We start from the raw sequence: 18,794 nt of genomic DNA on the forward strand, positions 1-18,794 counted from the left end.
TAACAATACCTCGACCGCAGTAGGTTATAAATGACATTTTTATAGTCTGACTTTTTTATAGTCTCTATTTTCAGTGTTTGCTGCAAAGGAATGTTCAGACTGCGCCTCAAAATTCAGGCCATGTGCCAGCAGTTTTCAGCAGGTTTCAGATGCAGGATTACTTTGCAGCACCATCTACCACTGAGGTAGTTCCTATTCCTGGGCTTCCCGTTGCCTTTGTATCCTGCGTAGGATAGTGTGAGCAGATAGAGACAGAGCAGCGGAATGAATGGGCGGCAGAGGCAGCAGCGAGGTGGACTAGAGAGATTAACTGGGAAATTGACACTGACAAATCTCATACATTAAGGCTTCCTGGGAGGCAGGTATCGGTTGAATAGGCGGCAGGTACCATATCCCATAAATGGCACTGGGTTTCTTTAATGCTCGGCTCACAGCATGTAAAAAAGCTGAACCACCCTGTTGTCGACAGCAGAAAAGATAAGAAAGCCAGGTGTGCTCAGAGACATTTCATTTGACTAATGTGTTTACTGCTAGAATAATGAATAGAGTGAAGAAGATGAGAGTAATTAATTTGAGCTGTGCTAGCTAAATAACAAAGCAAATATGGGTAAAACTGTTTCATATCCCTTTGGAAATGATTTTTTTTCTCACTTTCTTGCCTGTTTTAATGAGATAAAGCCAGGCTTCTTTGATAAGGAGTCCTTTTTACTGTTGTTAGTAGCATAGTAGCCTTTTGATCTGTTCTAAGGGTATTTGTTCACTGTTTCATGATGAAAAGGATATAACCATCAACACAATTTACATTTTACACCCTAAACAATTAACTCCATTTTGGAAAAACAGAAATATGTATTGCTGTTTTCAAAATATGAAATGTAAGATTTGACCTTAATAGGTCATCATTGTCCTACTCACACGCTGTAATCCTTTTAGAAAATGTTGCTATTCTGTATGTTTCTTTCCTTCGTAAGAGTAAAGAGTCTCGATACTAAACATAAGAAAACCACTTTGGCCTCTGCAGCCACAGTACTTGATGTTGACTGAGTGTTATTCCCAGCGACTTAACCCCGCTCAAGAGGTTCATGGTGTCTTCCTTCTATCTTTATTTATTTTGGACAGTGAAGTTGTTTTCCCGAAAAAGGACTGGTGCCCTTGCTGTTGCCTAGCAACTGCGTGAGTCCACGGACTTAGCATCTTGCAGGATCTTTCTAAATACCTTGAAAGTCTCCTCTTTAGGCGTGAGAAGAAAGTTTGAGTATTCATTATTGTGCATGACTAATGAAGTACCATTTACAATAATGAAAAAAAATTAGGCCAGTTGATAGTCGCATTATTCAAAGCTCACCACAGGTTTAAACGTGTGATTTCCCTTCTCAATAAAAATTGCTGTGAATTAATTTGATTAAGGCTGCCAGAGTACATGTGGATGTGTGAAGTTTTTTAAAGTGCAAGTCATTTAAAATGCTCCTTGCTGTATTAATAGAAAATAGACGTCTTGTTTTCTAAGACCCATTACTATTATACAGACATATTGTACAGCACTGTCTTGGTAGCAGCAGCATTGCATTGGCATTTTTTCCACTCAGATAGTGAATTCATCAGACTTTTTACTGTTAGCTGTTAAATATTCATGGAGCTGTTGTGTTGTTAAAATAAGCCTCATTAGCACTTCCAGCCTCTTTTCAAGTTCCGCCTTTCTCTTGTCACTCTCAAAAGAGCAACACAAACATGTTATTCATCTCTCACAATCTCTGCACCCAAACTGGGTTAAAACATAACACCAAGCCTTTGTGTTGAAATCAGACTTGCTGTAATACTGTCTCATCATATTTTCATTCTGTTATTTTATAAGAATATTGACTGAATACAGGGTGGATTCTTAAATTAATGTCACCATATGGTCTTAAGAGGATATGTGTGTAGTCCTACTATAATATAGCCATTTAACCTGAGTACACTGAGAATAGGATTTAACCCACTACAGTACTGGGATGCTATAGCAGGTTGTAGCCCCCTGTATCCTACCAATGCTAAGCATAGTAATGCAAAAAAAAATATTGGACAGACATTAAGATTCCTTGGACTGCACTGTTTTAATCCACCGTTTGTTTTTGCACTCATCAAAATGACTGAAAAGAAATTCTGACATAAGCCCAAAAAATATATTTGCTTCAAATTCAAACAGTTTAGTTAAATATTATTTTAATAATTGATTTCAGTACTTTGGGTCTGTACTCCACCATCAGTCCTAGCTATAGTAGTTTTATTTCTTTTTTATCACCCCAAAAATCACTATATGATGAATAACCCGTTTTAGGAAAAATCATACATAAGAGATGATGGAGTTTTATTCTAGCAGAGTTACATCACTTTTAAAATGCCAAGAGGTCAAAATTACCCCCTTGGTAGTTTTAGTTTTCAGCCACTGTAGATGTCCAGATGGATTCCTCTAATGCAACCTTCTCGTTTATGTTTTTAGTTGACATTAGTTACAAAAGTTTAATATTACGTGTAGTTTTGGAATTGTGTAGTTTTGCACCTGTGGCTTTGATATCATTGTTTAGCAGTGTGTGAATCTGAAGCCTGTTATTGAGTGTACAATTAGAGAGAGACGGCAATAAGTATGTGGGTAATGACTATCCATTACTTTTTAAATGTTTTACTAATCCATCTGTTGGATACTGTGCAAACTCTACAGCTCCACATTTGTTTCATTAAGGACAGATTTGGTATATTACACAGTTACACATGCACTTGTCTCTTTAATAGTTGTTTCTGCTGGAGAGGGGCTCACCTCACTTAGAGGCTTGGTGCACCCATAGGCAACCTATTAACATCCACTTTATCCGCCCTTCCATATTTCATGAACTAGTTCATCAAACTTTAATGCAGTTCTGCTTCTCTCTCTTTTTTTTTAATGGAAAGCCTTGTCTGAATTGAAAGCCTCACCTATAAGTCGTTTGCTGGAATCTTTACCACAGCTCAAAGGAAATTATATATATACTCTTTTGAAGCAAGGTTACTTTTCACCTGTTCCTGTGCACGCTGTCAATGGGCTATCTAAAAAATTGGGAATGGATGGATTATGGCTTGTGAAAGAACATGTTTAGAGATGTGAAATGATTTCACAAAGCCAAAAACCAGCTGAAAGAAACTGATGGGCCAAGCACCAGTGGTTTCTCACTCTCCATGGACATGGCATTCAAGCTGCTATGCCACACCAGAGTATGTCTGGGATAATGTGCTACTCTCAGATTGTTGGAGTCTTAATGAGCCTGTGGGACACATGATTAGCCTGTGCCCAGACCTGATATCCAGTAATCAGAGCCAAGCACCAGTAGATGAATAGAAAGAACTGGAGAAGATTGGAAAGGACAAAAGTAGGCCCAGTATAGATTTGTGTGCCCATAATATGTAGGAAACACTGTCGGTGTTTGAGCATTTTTTGTACTGAAGCAAAAATCCATTTGCCACTGAATTATTGTGTGTGTGTGTGTGTTTGGTGGGGGTGGTGGTGTGTGTGTGTGTGTGTGTGTGTGTGTGTGTGTGTGTGTGTGTGTGTGTGTGTGTGTGTGTGTGTGTGTGTGTGTGTGTGTGCGCGCGTGTGTGGTGGTGGTGGGCTCCAAGACCGTTTCATTGTGAATGAAAATGATTTTAAAAGGGTGCACTGAATACGGCAATCACTATGAACAAACTGCATTTACAGCTTTACTGTATGCTACTGATGATTTCAGTTCGACTCCAGGTCAGTGTGCTGTATTTTGAAATGATTTTCCTGGTAGCAGAGCAAGGGCGGACATGTAGTCTGGAAGTCTAAGAGGTGTTGGGCTTAGTTTATGGTCCCTGCATTCTGGTTACCTTTGATTTTAAGCTTATACAAAAAGAAGAAAAAAAACATTGTCTTTGGTGTTCAGACTCAAACAAATGCTGTGTTACCAATTTTTTTATAAGCTTCATTTTGTCCATCCATCCATTCGCTTATCTTTTTCAGGGCCACTGGACCCTATCCCAGCTGTCATAGGGCGAGAGGCAGGGTATACTCTGGACAGGTCACCAGTCTAACACACAGAGACAGACAACCATTCACACCTTTGGGCAATTTGGATTAATCAATTAACTTATCCCCACAAACTGCATATCTTTGGATGGTGGGAGAAAGCCGGAATACTCAGAGGGAACCCACGCAAACACGGGGAGAACATGCAAACTCCACACAGAAAGGCCCTGGCCTGATGGTGGAATTAAACTCAGGACCTTCTTGCTGTGCGGCAACAGTGCTAACCACCGTGCCACCGTACTGCCGTTCTGCTGCGTTTTGTTAATTGATATAATGTTTCAGTGCTTGCATTGTAGAACATAATCACTAAAAACCAAACCTTTTACTGGTTGCACTCATACAAACAAGAACTTTATTAGTAGTAATTATTAATTTAGTTTTTAAATGTTGTTTTGGTGCTAAGTAATATAACAGATTATTTGATAACTGATTATTTGATTTGTTTTCGGCGATAAAGTAATTGTCTGCACATACTCTATCAACTGTCACTTTAAAATAATATCTTTGGATTTGGACAAACCTGTATAAAAGACAATGCAGGTTGTTTGTTAGTCCATTTGTCTCGTATATACTGCTTCCCCTGTCGATTATGGCCAGTTAGAGTCAGTTAGGCAAGTAAAGGCATGCTATAAGCGGATTAGCTGTAAACCAACTGGGACTGAAAAATATACGCCCACAATGAATAATTGAGAGTTTAATGAGATGAGGCAGAGCTAAAGAAGTGACCTAGTTGGTGGTTAAGTGAGTAGAGAAATGAAAAACTCAGTATGGCTACCTCTTTGTTATGCATAAATTAGAGAGCCATACCTCAGTCATATGTCTCAGTCAGTGTTTAGTTTACTGCTTAGTCTTTTTTCAAAGAGGGAGTTTACTAACATCTGATCAATATTGTAGACATAATTACAATAATTACAATTATTAAATCAAATATTTTCCTGTTTGGAATATCTTTAAAAGGGCACTCAGGGCACTCAGGATACCTGAGGACTCTTTTTCTGGCACATTATCAAGAGAAAACACAGGTAAGGCAAAATTGTCCTCAACTTATGCTATACGTTGTCTCCCCTACCCATTAGGTTACACATCAAGAAAGAAAGGGGACCGGAGGACCGGGGGGAACCAGCACCCCAGTCTGCCAATCCAGAGGTACCGCCCCTCATCTCCACTCAACATTGTAGAGGCATTGTAGAGGTGTGTCAACCAAGACAGCTCTACAACATCCAGAGCCTTCAGGAACTCAGGTGGACCTCATCCACCCCAGAGGCTCTGCAACCAAGGAGCTGTTTAACTGCCTTAGTGACCTTGCTCCTGGAGATAGGTGAGTCATCCCCTTCATCCCCAGACTCTGCTTCCTCCATGGAAGACGTGCCAGTGGGATTAAGGAGGTCCTCGAAGTATTCCTTCAGCCCGACAATTTTCTCAGTCAAAGTCAGCAGGTAGAGCACTTCTTTCTCCTCCTGAGTTGCCTGATGGTTTGCCAGAATCTCTTCAATGCTATCCAAAAGTCTTTTTCCATGGCCTCTCTGAACTCCTCCCACACTCAAGTTATTGCTTCAGCCACTGCCCGAGCCGCTTTCTGTATGGCCCATCGGTAGCTATGATATGATAAGCCTGATAGTTAGTCCCACAGGCTATCCAAGCCCGATAGGACTCCTTCAGCCTGGTCGCTCCCTTCACCTCTGGTGTCCACCATTTGGTTTGGAGGTTACCAGCACGACAGGCATCAACCACCTTGTGCAGCTCAGTACAGTGGCTTCGGCAATGGAGGTGCTGAACATGGTCCATTTGGTCTCAATGTCCCCACTCTCTCTTGGAATGCTGTTGAAGGTCCTCCAGAGCTCTGCTGGATATACAGTGGTCCCTCGTTTATCACTGTAGTTACGTTCTAAAACTAAGCCGCGATAGGTGAAATCCGTGAAGTAGCCAACTTTATTTTTAACAATTATTATAGATGTTTTAAAGCTGTAAACCAGACAGGCGTGAAAATTTTCACACTTTTCTGTCTTGTTTAAACACTCTCAAAATTCAAACTTTCGTAGAAAAATAAGTCCAGTATTATAGAATGAAGCCAAAGACACCCACAGGTTCCTTTGACGGTGGAAAACGTTTCATCGACATTGTTGTGTTTTTTGGGGAGAAAACTTGCAAACATACAGTACAGCACTTCAGAGTCACACTGCTAGCGATAGAAGATGTATGTAATTTTAACAAGCTGAATGCATTCTGTACTGTACAGGACCACAGCATGAGATTGACTGACAATGGTCTACAGCCAATCAGGACACAGAACACAAAAAAAAAAAAACATGCAAAATTGCACAAAAGAAAAAAATCCGCAAAACAGCGAGGCTGCAAAAGGTGAACCGCGTTATAGTGACTATGTCCATCTAACTGGCTATGGCGCTTCATGTATGTTATGTGCTGGATTCTCTCACGGGCAACTTTACACAGGCTGCAGCTGAGGTCTTGCCTGGTGTGGTAAATCCCATCCTCTATCGATCTTGTCCTGAGAGCTTGTTCCTGTGCTGCCATGGTTAGTGCATCTGTGCTGTCTTTCAGTCCAGCTTCGTCCAGCCACTGGTAGGATTTCTGCATATCTGACACTTTTTCTATGTGCCTGTCATACATACCGTGCAGGGGCCTGTTCTTTCATGATGGTTCTTCTCCTTCCTCCTCTTCTTTCTCATGTTTCTGCTGCCTGAGGTATTCTCCAATTGCATGGTTGGTTGTGGCCATCTTTCTGATGTACCAATGAATCTTTGTTGTCTCATCCTGGACAATGGTTCTGACACTCACCAGTCCACATCCTCCATATTTTCAGTTAGGGTACAGTCTCAGAGTGCTGGACTTGACTTGAAACCCTCCATGCATGGTCAGGAGCTTCCTTGTCTTGATGTCAGTAGCTTCTACCTCCGCTTTGGCCACCTTATTATTATTATTCCAGGGGGTTATCTGATTACCAACAGAGTGTAGGTGTTAACTGCCCAAATCTTGTTCTTTCCATTCACCTGACTCCTCAGGACACGCCTTTCCCTCTGCAGGTAATTGGCAGTTGCGGCTTTCCTAGAGGCCTCTTCATGATTCCCATTTGCCTGTGGGATTCCCAGGTACTTGTAGCTGTCCTCAACTACATTCTACAGCTAGTCTTGTCAATGATCTCACTGAGGGGGTTCGGGCCTATGTAGAACAGCAGTTGGGATGGAGTATCACCTATATAGCTCTCGCACTTCATGATGATTTGTCCAGTTGGCTTAAATTGTTCACTAGTGTTGTTCCCCACATCCCCATTAATTTACTGATGAAGGCTCTTCGTGTCCTGTTGATCTTTTACACTGCGAGGCATTCCAGGATCCATGTGTGGAGCACTGAGTCATAGGCTTTCTTGTAGTTAATCCAGTTGATGAACAGGTTGGTCAGTCTGGTCTTGCAGTCTCAGTCTACTGCTCTGTCTACTAGTCTGTTGTAGATAGAGCTCATGTATTGAGCCATGTGCCTGTCCGTCTTACCCACTATGATGTCTGACAGGAGCTTCTATGTGGTACTGAGGCAGGTTATTGGATGGTAGTTGGATGGGTCAATCCTGATGTCCTGCCTTCAGTTAGCCATTCCGGGTGTGCCTCATCTATTATCAGCTGGTTCATGTGTGCTGCCAGGTGCTCATGGAGTGCAGAGAGCTTCTCCGCCAGTAGGCATGAATCATGTCAGGGCCTGATGCTGTCCAATTCTTCATCCTGGAGACCCTTTCTTAGATGTCTGCCACTGTGATGGTTGCCCGTAATGCTGCATTCACGTCTTCTAGTAGACCTTCAGAGGATACTTCACATAGTCTCAGTAATGAGCTATGGAGGGTTCAGGTTTCCAGTTTTCCCATGATCTTATCTTTCCGGTCACCTGCTCTCGCACTCAACAATCCTTCTGTTGTACTTGAATCTTGGTACGTTTTTTTACACTTTCTCACCAGCATTGATAAAAGTTGCCTCCCATGCACCTTTTAACACCCCACTCTTTAGTAAACTGTCATTGTCACCCAGCCTGTTGGTATGTTTTTATTTTCCCAATATCCCTCTATAGGCTTTAACCATTTATATCATTTATAGGCAATATGCACAAGCACACAGACATTCACACAAAAGTGTCCAAAGGGAACTGAAGACAATAGCAGTTAAATGATCTGGATTCCTCCAGGACACAGTGGCATTCAATCACCGGAGACAGTCCAGCCCCAAGAAATGCACACAATAATAGCACATTATGGAGAGGAAAATGGAGAAATATACAGGGCTTCACAAACAACAGTTTGCTCTGATTCCATGATGCCCTCCGACTACCAGTATAACCCATTAATTATCATTGTGGACTCATAACATGGTTGATTAGTGCCTTAAATGGGCTCTGCAGCCATGGACCCACAGTTGTTTGTACAGTAAAATTATGAACACAATGAAAAGTGTGGCAATAGTGGTGATTGATGGTGTTCTTTTTCTTTGAGTCTGTTCATGAATCCATTAGTTTTCAAATGCGCTTAATGTAAAATTGAACTGGAGAATTCTTTGAAAAAAGGAAGAAAAAAAAGCTAATGCAACTTAGGAATAAAAAGGCCATAAAATATTGCAATGTACCATACTTAAAATAGTTTTTTCTCCATGCGGTGCATTGGGTCATTAAAATATAATATTAAATTTATACAGAACTCCAAACATGTAAATTTGATATTATCTACTTTGTTTCTTTTGAAACACTGTTACTTTGTCCATCTTCGTGTTTTATATTTCTAGATTTTCTAAATAAAGTTCTCTTAACAGACAAAGATGCTGTTTATTGATGAACAGGACTTCTGCTCCTGCTGGTCTTTCCATGCCACTGACCACCACCTTCTGAGCGCCTCCTTACGCCTCATTGCTTCCTTGTGGTCCATGGTGTGGTAACTGGCATGCCACTTCCTCTCATCCCCATATCTACCTGTGGGGTGATTGAAACAAGAGTGAGCTCTTGTCAGGGCCTCGGCCACCATGTAATTGAATTCTTCCTTGTTTCACAGAGTGCAACAAAGCATAGCACTGGATAGAGGGTAAATATACTCAGCACTTAGAGGCAAACCTAGATGACTGTTCAACAACAAACAGTACTACAAAAGGGTATTGCTTGGCATCATTTACAGACTTGGTGTTACCTTTAGAGTAAAACACTGACATAGGGCTGGTAGAGATAGTAGTATAGTAGTGATAAGTATAAATCAATAGTCAATATGAAAATAAAATAGCTTTTTCTGTCAAGCTTAAAATGTCATTTTTACTCCTAACTGAAGTTATACTTTATAGTTAATTTAGATTTTAAATATTTGTTTTCTGTTCTGTCAGAATTTGAACATGATAAGTGTGCTGTAGAACATTACAGAACAGTATTTTAAATAATAATATTAGGTATTAGTTATATATAATAAACAAAATCCTAATTCTGGCTGGTCTAAAATGTGAAGTCTTTCTTTGGTCAGTTTCAAATAAATAACCTAAATATGAATGCAAAATAAAATCACAAAAAGAATTATACTGTGGTAAATTGTTGGAAAACAAACCCCCCAAAAATTCATGAAATCTTTCTTTATATATCCTCATAAAAAATTCAAGAAGCTTTCAAATGTAAACAAAGCAGAATATTAACAAACCTGAAATAGTCACTCAGCTGTGCTCCGCTTATCCTCCCAGACAAAGAATAAATTAAATTAAAAAGAATAAATAAAAAGACAGCTATTCAGTGGACTGTGCACACCATGTGTAAGTTGTAAGGGCCATTAGAAGAGAAATGTTTGTAGAGTTGGTAACAACAATTAATTAATTTAATCAGCCCGCTTAAATCAGACATTTTTGCCTGTGCTTACTAGGATAATGTATTTTGCAATACAGTAGGCTGTTAGATTTGTGGTCTCACTATGTCTCTTTTTTAATACTCCTCTTAGTTTCTGAGCCATGTAAAATCATACTATGCAGCTTTGGGCAACAGAAAAAATAACCATTAGGTATTGAAAGTATTTATTATCAGTTACTGACTATAGAAACCCTAAAAATGTGATGATGTGATGACACTGAGTTGAATATATAAATGAGTAAGTCTACAATCATTTGTCTTCTAATTAAGCTGTATTTTAGATGTACAGTAGATCTACAGTATGTATATGTAAAGGTTTAGTTAACATTCTGCAACAGCTAAGGTCGTACTCACAAGCAAAGTGACCTTCAAAGTCCAGTTTGTTTGTCTACTATGATCTCTGTGTGTCATGCCCAGGCACAGCAAAGCAAACTGTCCCCGGTCGGGTAGGTAAGCCCCGGAGAGCTTCAGTTGCACTAGAGCACATAGATCATATAGTGTGATCGCTACTCCACAAATTCCTAGACAACAGCTTCCTCTGTGAAAACTGATGAGTTTGGTAAATAACAAATCTATAGTACCTATGAGAGGATGGAGCCGCAAAGTGCACAAAATCATGAACTTGATTTTGCTCAGCATGAGGCCTTTTCAAGTGTGTATACACGAAGAGAGAGACGGAAAGTGCAAGAGCGGCATGCATACTTGGCCTGGAAGAAGTAGAAGTAGCGCGATCTTAAAATTTTCCCATTTCAGTTGTTAATGGCTGTGTGAGGCTTACAGGCAAGTGGCAAGAATAGACAATGGTACAAACAAATTGAACAAAGCAACTGTGCCTAGTGCGAGCACAATTACAATGCGGTCTAGTCTTATCTTTGCCTAGTGGGAAAGTATGTATCCTTTGTATGTTTTTGTAAAAAATAAAAAAAGGTTAGATGGAAGCACAACTCCAATTTTCAGAAGGGAAAATGGTACTATATTGTCAGGCCTGCTTCAAGGCATTGCATATGTCATTCCACCCAGGCAGGAGGCTTGAAGCAGGCTTGAAACAGTCATTGGCCTGTTTGCTGTTGGCTAATCTAAAGAGATGGATTCTCAGTGTGGGTCTCACTCTGGCTACTGTGCTTAATGGATCTGACTCCCCAGGACATCGTTTCAATCTAAAGGTCACCGTGGTCTTAACTCTAACTGAGCACCTCAAAATCCAGACTAATTTGCTTCTGAACCATATTTCCCACTATACTTGAGAGGGTTCTGTTACAACTTTTGAAGTATTTCTGAGAACATTACTATGATCACCAGTGTGTGAATGTGAGAGTGAATGAATAGTGGAATTGTAAAGTGCTTTGAGGGCCCTGAAAAGCGCTATATAAATGCAATCCAGTATTATTATTATTATTATTATTATTATTATTATTATTATTATTATTGTTATTATTATCTTCAATATATGAGCGGCAATACCTTAAAAGCATTTAGAAACAATATCTTTATTAGAATGATAAGTCAGGACATCTTATACTTTTGGTTCATTTCCAGTTGTTAAGTCCCCTTAACAACTCTGACCTGTCACTAAAGTACAGCTGATTTCAGTACTTGGTCCTTACATTACAAAAACAGAAATGAATAATTTAATTAACAAATCAGGTAGCACTGCCTGAAGGTTGTCAGTAAGACACAGTCCAGTCTGGTAAGTTCAGTGTTAATAAGAACAAATTATTAAAAAAATAAATGAAAGTTATATAACAGAAACAGTCGCTGTTCGAATTATTGACCACTGATTTGTCAAATCAGCATACTATGTGCAAATTGTTAAGTCAGACTGCTGCCAGACTTTGTCACTTGTATCAGAATTATGGCATGAGGTGTAAATTGCCTTTATCTAGTATAAAAAGGATGAATTATGCAGAGACAGTGGCTTAATGAGCAATAAACAGAAGAAGAAAGAGAAATGATTGTCTTCTCCACTTGCTTATTATTTTAATCCTACTTCACTGAGGAATTCAGAGAGCAGTTATTCTGTGGTCAAAACTTATGTGAATATGATTCATTACATTTTTTTCTTAGAATGCAGATGAACAAGAAACTTTATAGGGGAGTCTTTTCTTTTCAAAAAGGCCAAAAATAAACAATGCTAACTTGGTTGGTTGCTTTGAAACTCGACTGTACTGTACAGTTGGGTTTTCCTCCTGTCAGTATGTTGGTGCACCGCGCTTCTTTTAGAAGTCTCCCACTGCTTGGTAATAGAACTCAGCTGCTTTCTGCCATGTTTTGGTTTCATGCCACCTCTAAGGTGACATGTGGCTTATAAGGCCTCAAATAAAGGTCTAACAGAGTCCACTTGCCTACTCTAATTTATCTAAGGGATTTCTTGTGCTGCATATATTTTGTTCCTTGAGCAGTCAAGCATTAAATTGCTTTCCATTGGGAACAGCTCGTATGCCAGGGTCGCCAAAGCTGTGGCTGGTTTCCAATGAGATGGTTTGGCAGCAAAGCCAACACTGTAATTAGGGTCACCCGGCTCTGGAGCTGCTGCAGGGGTAAAGGGTCTTCATGGTTGCATAGTGCATTTGAAAGTCACTACTAAGCTGGAGGATGATAACACGTAACTTCCTAGATCATAAATCAACAGAACACTAATGTGGTATATTATCCAAACTTTTTTTCTATTAAGGAAAAAAACTATATATGCATTCAGAGAACTTTTCAGGAAATAATTATTTATTATCTCAGATAGTTATGTAGGCAAATTCTTTGAATTGCTACTATATAACAATAAAATGAAAGGAGGAAGACTAAGGTAGATTTGACAGATCGAGGTAAGGTGTGAATATTGAATGTGCCATATATAAGTAGTAGCCAGCTTTGTTGCATTTTGCCAGAAGCGGACTTCAGCAGCCTCTATCATTTGAGCTGTCAATAAAGCTTCCTGCCTGTAGAGTGTACCTCCCCAAATGTAGCCTGTGGTGCTTTTTCATAAGAAGGCAACACAGCATGTGACCATCTGCAAAGCTCTTCAGTGTGTCCAGTGGGATAAAATAGAAGTCACTGTCATTCTTAGGCAATAGAAAGTGCAGGTGCTTCTGCAAAACGTGTAGAGAAGAAACATTTGAAGAGGAGCTGCTCATAAGAATTTTTAGTGTCTTGACTTTGTTGTAACTTGTGATTTCTATGTGAAATTGGATAAGCAGAAGAAAATGGATGACGTGGATGGATCTTAACCATAAGTGTTAAAGAGACTGTTTCTTGAAATATGTCTTTTTTAAAGGTACAGTGTGTAAAATCTCACAACTAGATGGCAGTAGATTGCAAATTGCAAGCAACTGATTTCTGTTTTCTTATTCCTCCCAATTTAATTGTATAATCCGAGCTACGGTGGGCAATGTAGGACAAACAACTATGCCATTAATCTGTCATGAGTGTAGGACGAGTGTCCACATCTATTTACTCTGGAAGAAGATGTAAAACTTCATGAAAGAATCCCAAAACACGTCTAAATGAGTCACTGAGGTGAATTATTGAATTTTCCTGTCAGTAAGCGCTGCTGTGTTAGTGAAACTTTCTTTGAAGTGGATACAATGAAATCAAACTGTTTACCATTACCATTGTCAGTGTTGTCAGAGACGGTAGGGTCTAAGTAAGTTCTGCACAACAGAACTGAAGAAACTGGAAAGGACTCTAAACTGTGAAAGCTTAACTAAATGGACTGAGAAACTGTTGAAACAGCTTTACTGCTGAATTGTAGTGTTGAATTAATGTGTTCTGTTTCAATAAAACAAGATACAACAAGATCAAAGATCTTAGCTTTCTCTTGTAGAATTAGTGGTTAAATATACATTGTTACACAATTTGACTTGATTTGAAAGCTTGGAAATGTAACTCAGTCACCAAAGAATTTTTGTAATTGGACAGTTAAATATCCGAGTTAGAATGCAAGTCACGTTGCATTATGATTTATTAAATATATTTTAGCTTAAACAAATCCTGAAAAGCAAAAATGAATTTTGCTAGTTGGCAAACAAATTTGTAGGGAGCGCTACAGCCAGCAACACCTGCACACCCCTCTAAAGCAGATAAAAGACCACCTTCCTCAGCTCTGCTGTGATTGTTCTAAGGAATTCAGCTTATTAAAAAATAAATATTTATCACCTTTCAGAAAACCCACAACACTGCACACCAAGCATATTTTAAAAACTAGCTTGCGTTCTCTACCCGCTCTTGTTGAATTATTAATCCATTCATTTTGAATGGTACCAGCCAGTGTTTAAAGTTGTGATTAATTGCGGTTACAATATTTTGACAAAAGCATTCTCACATATTATCTTACCATAAATACATATAGTGGTGTTCGACAGTAAACAGATGCTCATATAAACGACACCATCCCAAGTGGCTGGCTTAAATTAAGCAGCATCAGAGGAGCAGCAATTTATTATGCTTTTATGCTCAGATATCTACACACCCACACAACATATGTCTGTTAATACACAGTGACAGTAATGGTGGCTTTAGCTGTCCGGGCAAATCGATGAACATAAGAGATTACTTTGCATTATTGTCAATTTATAATGCTAGAAATTACATTACCAGAGTCATTTTGACCGTGCCCTGTGACAACAATGGCAAAGAGGTCATTTCCTGAGGAAGTGGCATTTTCATTGGATTTTCTAATTATCTAATTATAAAAAAGATTAGATTAGAAGTATTTAAGATAATGTTGCAGAAGGTTCATTAGTTTTGCAAATTTTATATATTATTAATTAAATACCATTATTTATTACATCATAAAGTTAAATATAAATTTGAATTCACTAATAAATAGGTACATCACAACACAATTGCTAAAACAGCCAAAATATGTAGTAGAAGAAAATATTATGGAAAAGTTGAAAAATGAATTTTAGATGATGTGTCATTTTGGTTGCACTAAAATAAAGAGGGTATAAAACAAAGATCACTCACTGTGAAATAGATTAAAGAGGTGACATGCCTATGCTTTATAAACACCCTCACAGTTGGCTGAAGCAAAATAAGAAACAAATAATAAGTTAATTATTGCAATGAAGGTTTTTCAAAAACTCATCTTTGCCACACCTCCATCTCTCTCATCATCTATCCCCACTGCTCCACCTCAGGTCTGCTCCTCTGACCGACTCGGCTGCTCTCCTTTGGTTTCTCTGTTTATTTGCTTGGATTAGTAGTCCAGACTCTGAACTCTCTGCTCAGTTTGGCTAAGGTTGTTCTGATGCTCTACACAGCCTGCAACTCTCCCTGGGATGTGTTCAGATAAAAATTATCTGTCAAGACTGTCTGGAGGAGCAGCACTCTCTAAAAAAAACTTCTTACATTTCTCACCATGTTCCACCGCCTGTCAAATATATTTAAAAAAAGAGCTGTCAAACTTGTGTTAGTCCTCCCCTCTACTAGGACTGGTCACATTAAGGTTCAGCACTTCAGAAGTGAGATACTTTATTAAGATATGTTATTTATTTCCTCCATATTTAATGAGGGAAGCAGATGGTATGTTAGCTGTAATAAACCAGAGTTGACTTAAGTGGTTTTGTGAGGAATTGAGCTGTTAAGCTTTGCTATTTCACACCCCACATTGTTGAAGGGTCAAAAGGTGTGCAGTGTGTGGGTGTGTATTCACTCAAAGAGTGTGTGTTCATTCACCAGGCACAAATAGATTACTTTTATAACTCTGGACAGGTTCTCATTGCCCCCAGTGAAGCATCATATATTGATGCAGAGAGAACAAAAATTACTGTAAGCTCTGACCCCGTTGTTCACAGAGCCAGCATTAAAGTTGCTGAGTAAGGGTTTCACAGTTCAGCTGTGTTTTATTGTTACGCTCAGCAGAAGTGATGCGAGTGTACACACATGCACAAACTCAGACGGAGATTCACCGAGAGCACACGATCACACGAGTGTCCTCTGAGATTTCTGTGAAGTTCTTGAAATGAAGGAAGTTACAGGTGTTTTGGTCATCAGAAAATAAAACATGATTCTTTATTCTCACAGTGAGAGAACTAACAGATGAATCTTGCTAATCTATGGCTTAGTCCAAAAAATATTAAAAAAAAATACATGAAACAGATGGTCTTTTATAGGTGCATCAGGATGAAAATATGATGGCTGCCAATTCTTAAAAACTACATCTGGCAATGAGCATTTTCCCCTAAAGTTACCTATGTGATTGGTGATTTCTTTAAGTGCTTAGCCCACAGATGGTGGGTTGTAGCTTTCTGTGATGTCTGAGTATATTTCACGTCTTCAGTTCACTCTGAAGACTCTGAGAGAGGCTGGAAACTGGCGGCAGCTGTCTGACCCTGAATATTCCCATCGTCTCTGGCTAATGTCGATAATTAAGGAGTAAATACATTTTAGGAAGTCCCTGGTGTGTAGTAGCTTCTACTTTCAACCTCGACCTGTCGCAGGGCACCTTGAAGGTAAATCCGAGCAGGTTTTGGGGACGTTGGAAAGTGAAGAGTGGGTTGAAATGATTCCTCGTCTCAACTAGGTACTTTCACAAAGTGAGACAAAGGATGTGTGTGGAAAAAAATATCCACTTAGTGCTGCATATTAAATAGAGGCCTGATGAGTAAAACATGAATGTTTAAGCTTATTTCTACTGATACAATCCAGCAATTACAGCCCCAGGGTTGCAGATAGAGCTGGGCGATAGAACGATAACGATATGTATTGCGAAATAACTTTTTCTCGATAGAAAAATTTAACTATTGCGATAGGCCTCACCGCTCTTGTCCTCTTAAATAAAAAAGAACAGCCAATCCAAATTAAGTAGCGCAGAGCCGAACCAATCACAGCCGCAGCGTCACGTCACGTGACTTGTTACGTACAGCACAAGTGCCAAGCCGCACATGTGTATTTGTTTGGGAAGCAGCCAGCCGCCGTGCCGCCCGGGTGTGCCGACTAGAGAAAAATCAACCGAGAGTGTGACCGAAGGTTACCGAAGAGAAAACAGTTGATGGTTCCAGTGCCGGAGAGATTGTCGAACGGAAGAGCCATAGACGTTCCGTAGTGTGAAAGTATTTCGGCTATTTCAAGTCTGACAAAAAACAGAGTAGCGCGCACTGTAAATTGTGCCGAAAGCAAGTCTGGAAATACAATAAAGCGGTGCATGCTCAATCTCTGACTGGAAGCGCTAATTCGTCATTCGGCTTTTGTCAGACTAAAGTAACTGTTAAAACTGTTTGAAAAGCTAAGCTATACAACAAGGAGAGATTGAGAATTTCCTTTTAGTTATCAGTTTATTTGATATTGACAAAAGTTAGTCAGTTTTGTCTGTTCTTCTGTAAAACAAACTAAGATTTATTTTTAGAATTAATATTTTGTTTCTAAGTGGAATTGACAATTTAGTCTGTTTCGTTTGTTCTATTTTGAAACTGAAACGCTTTAGCGGCTGCCTTTTGTGTAGTTCAACAGGGTAGATGTACTTAAGGAACAGGAGACTTTTTCAGATAAATAAAGGCAAATATTGCAAACTTATTATGGGAAATAAATATTTAAATCAAAACAAGCTGATTATTTCACATTTTACTTGTGAGCAACGGCACATTTAAATCTTACAAATATAGTTATTTGGCTTATCGTGATAGATATCGTTATCGCCTGAAATGAAAAAAAAACAACATATCATGATATGAAAAAATCTTATATCGCCCAGGTCTAGTTGCAGACTGCCGGGGCTGACCGTGTGTACTTATTTTCAGACAAATACCATTGTTAAAGGGACAGAGAAGAGATCTTAACAACTTAAAGGAACCTCCCACGAGATGGACTGGGAAAGAGAAGGAGGGCTGATGGGATGGAAAACAGGGGATCACCACAGTGTGCTATTGAGAAGAATGAATGAATAAATTGGAAGCGATGGCATTCCTGGCGATCTTCAAGGCAATGAGACATTATTGATTTCGAAGGAGAAAACGCATTCTTAATGTGTCCAGGGATCCAGGCCTTCTTTTTCATTCTGCTTGTTGTCCTTGCTCTTTTTCTACAGCTTTGTATTCCCAAAAAAAATGTCTGAGGAGTGAAAGCAAGATGTAAAATCCTAATGTAGCTCATGATGTGTCAGTCTAGCTGCTGGAACACTGAGCACTCGTCTCAATTGACAGTGAAGGTACTGTATACTGCACCACAGCCATCTGTTCCCTTTTGATACAATGCAGTGAATCAGCACTTGAGTTTTTTGAACGGGTGCATCCTAAAAGCCTTTTATCTGCAAGGATGGAGGCAGGGAATGGCTGTGAAGACGGTAATTTGTGTTGATATTAAGAGGAAGGGAACAATAAATTGTGCTATTGCTACTGCACCCACTTTCTTAAAAAATATTGTGAGGCAAACAAGCTTTTTGTTTTGATTTTTAACTCTCAACAACATGATGGTCCATTGGTATATGGTTATCACCCACCCACTTTTTTCTGCTTACCCTTATCAGGGTTGCAGGGGGGCTGAAGCCAATCCCGACTGTCATAGGAGAAAGAAAGAGTACACCCTGGAGAGGTTTCCAGTCTATCGCATGGCTAACACAGGGAGACAGGCAACCATTCGCACTCACATTAACACCTGTGGCCAATTCACCTCTTTGGAATGTGGGAGGAAGCCAGAGTACCCGGAGAGAACCAACACAAACACGGGGAACACATGCAAACTTCACACAGAAAGGCCCTGGCCAGATGTTGGAGTCAAACTAAGGACCTTCTTGCTGTGAGGCAACAGTGCTAACCATGCCACTGTGCTGCCCCCCACCGGTATATGCTTACCTCCAGCAAAATAGTATTTTTAGTATTTTTTTCAACAAAATGCTTCTTGTGAATAAATGAATGAATGAATGAATGAATATATGATTCTGACATTA

At 39.4% G+C, this 18,794-nt stretch overlaps 1 protein-coding gene across 3 annotated transcripts in view; it reads left to right on the forward strand.

The window, feature by feature from the left end:
• Positions 1-18,794, forward strand: part of mgat4c (mgat4 family member C) — a 128,747-nt gene that overhangs the window by 18,152 nt on the left and 91,801 nt on the right. For 2 of the 3 annotated variants that reach the window (XM_026175017.1, XM_026175021.1), the window contains exon 2: positions 5,134-5,375. The exons of the other annotated variant lie outside the window; for it this stretch is intronic. The gene's annotated coding sequence lies outside the window, so the exon portion shown is untranslated. The remainder of the gene's footprint in view (positions 1-5,133; positions 5,376-18,794) is intronic. 3 annotated transcript variants of the gene reach the window in all.

This window comes from Astatotilapia calliptera, chromosome 7 (assembly GCF_900246225.1).
Source record: "Astatotilapia calliptera chromosome 7, fAstCal1.2, whole genome shotgun sequence".
NCBI lineage: Eukaryota > Metazoa > Chordata > Actinopteri > Cichliformes > Cichlidae > Astatotilapia > Astatotilapia calliptera.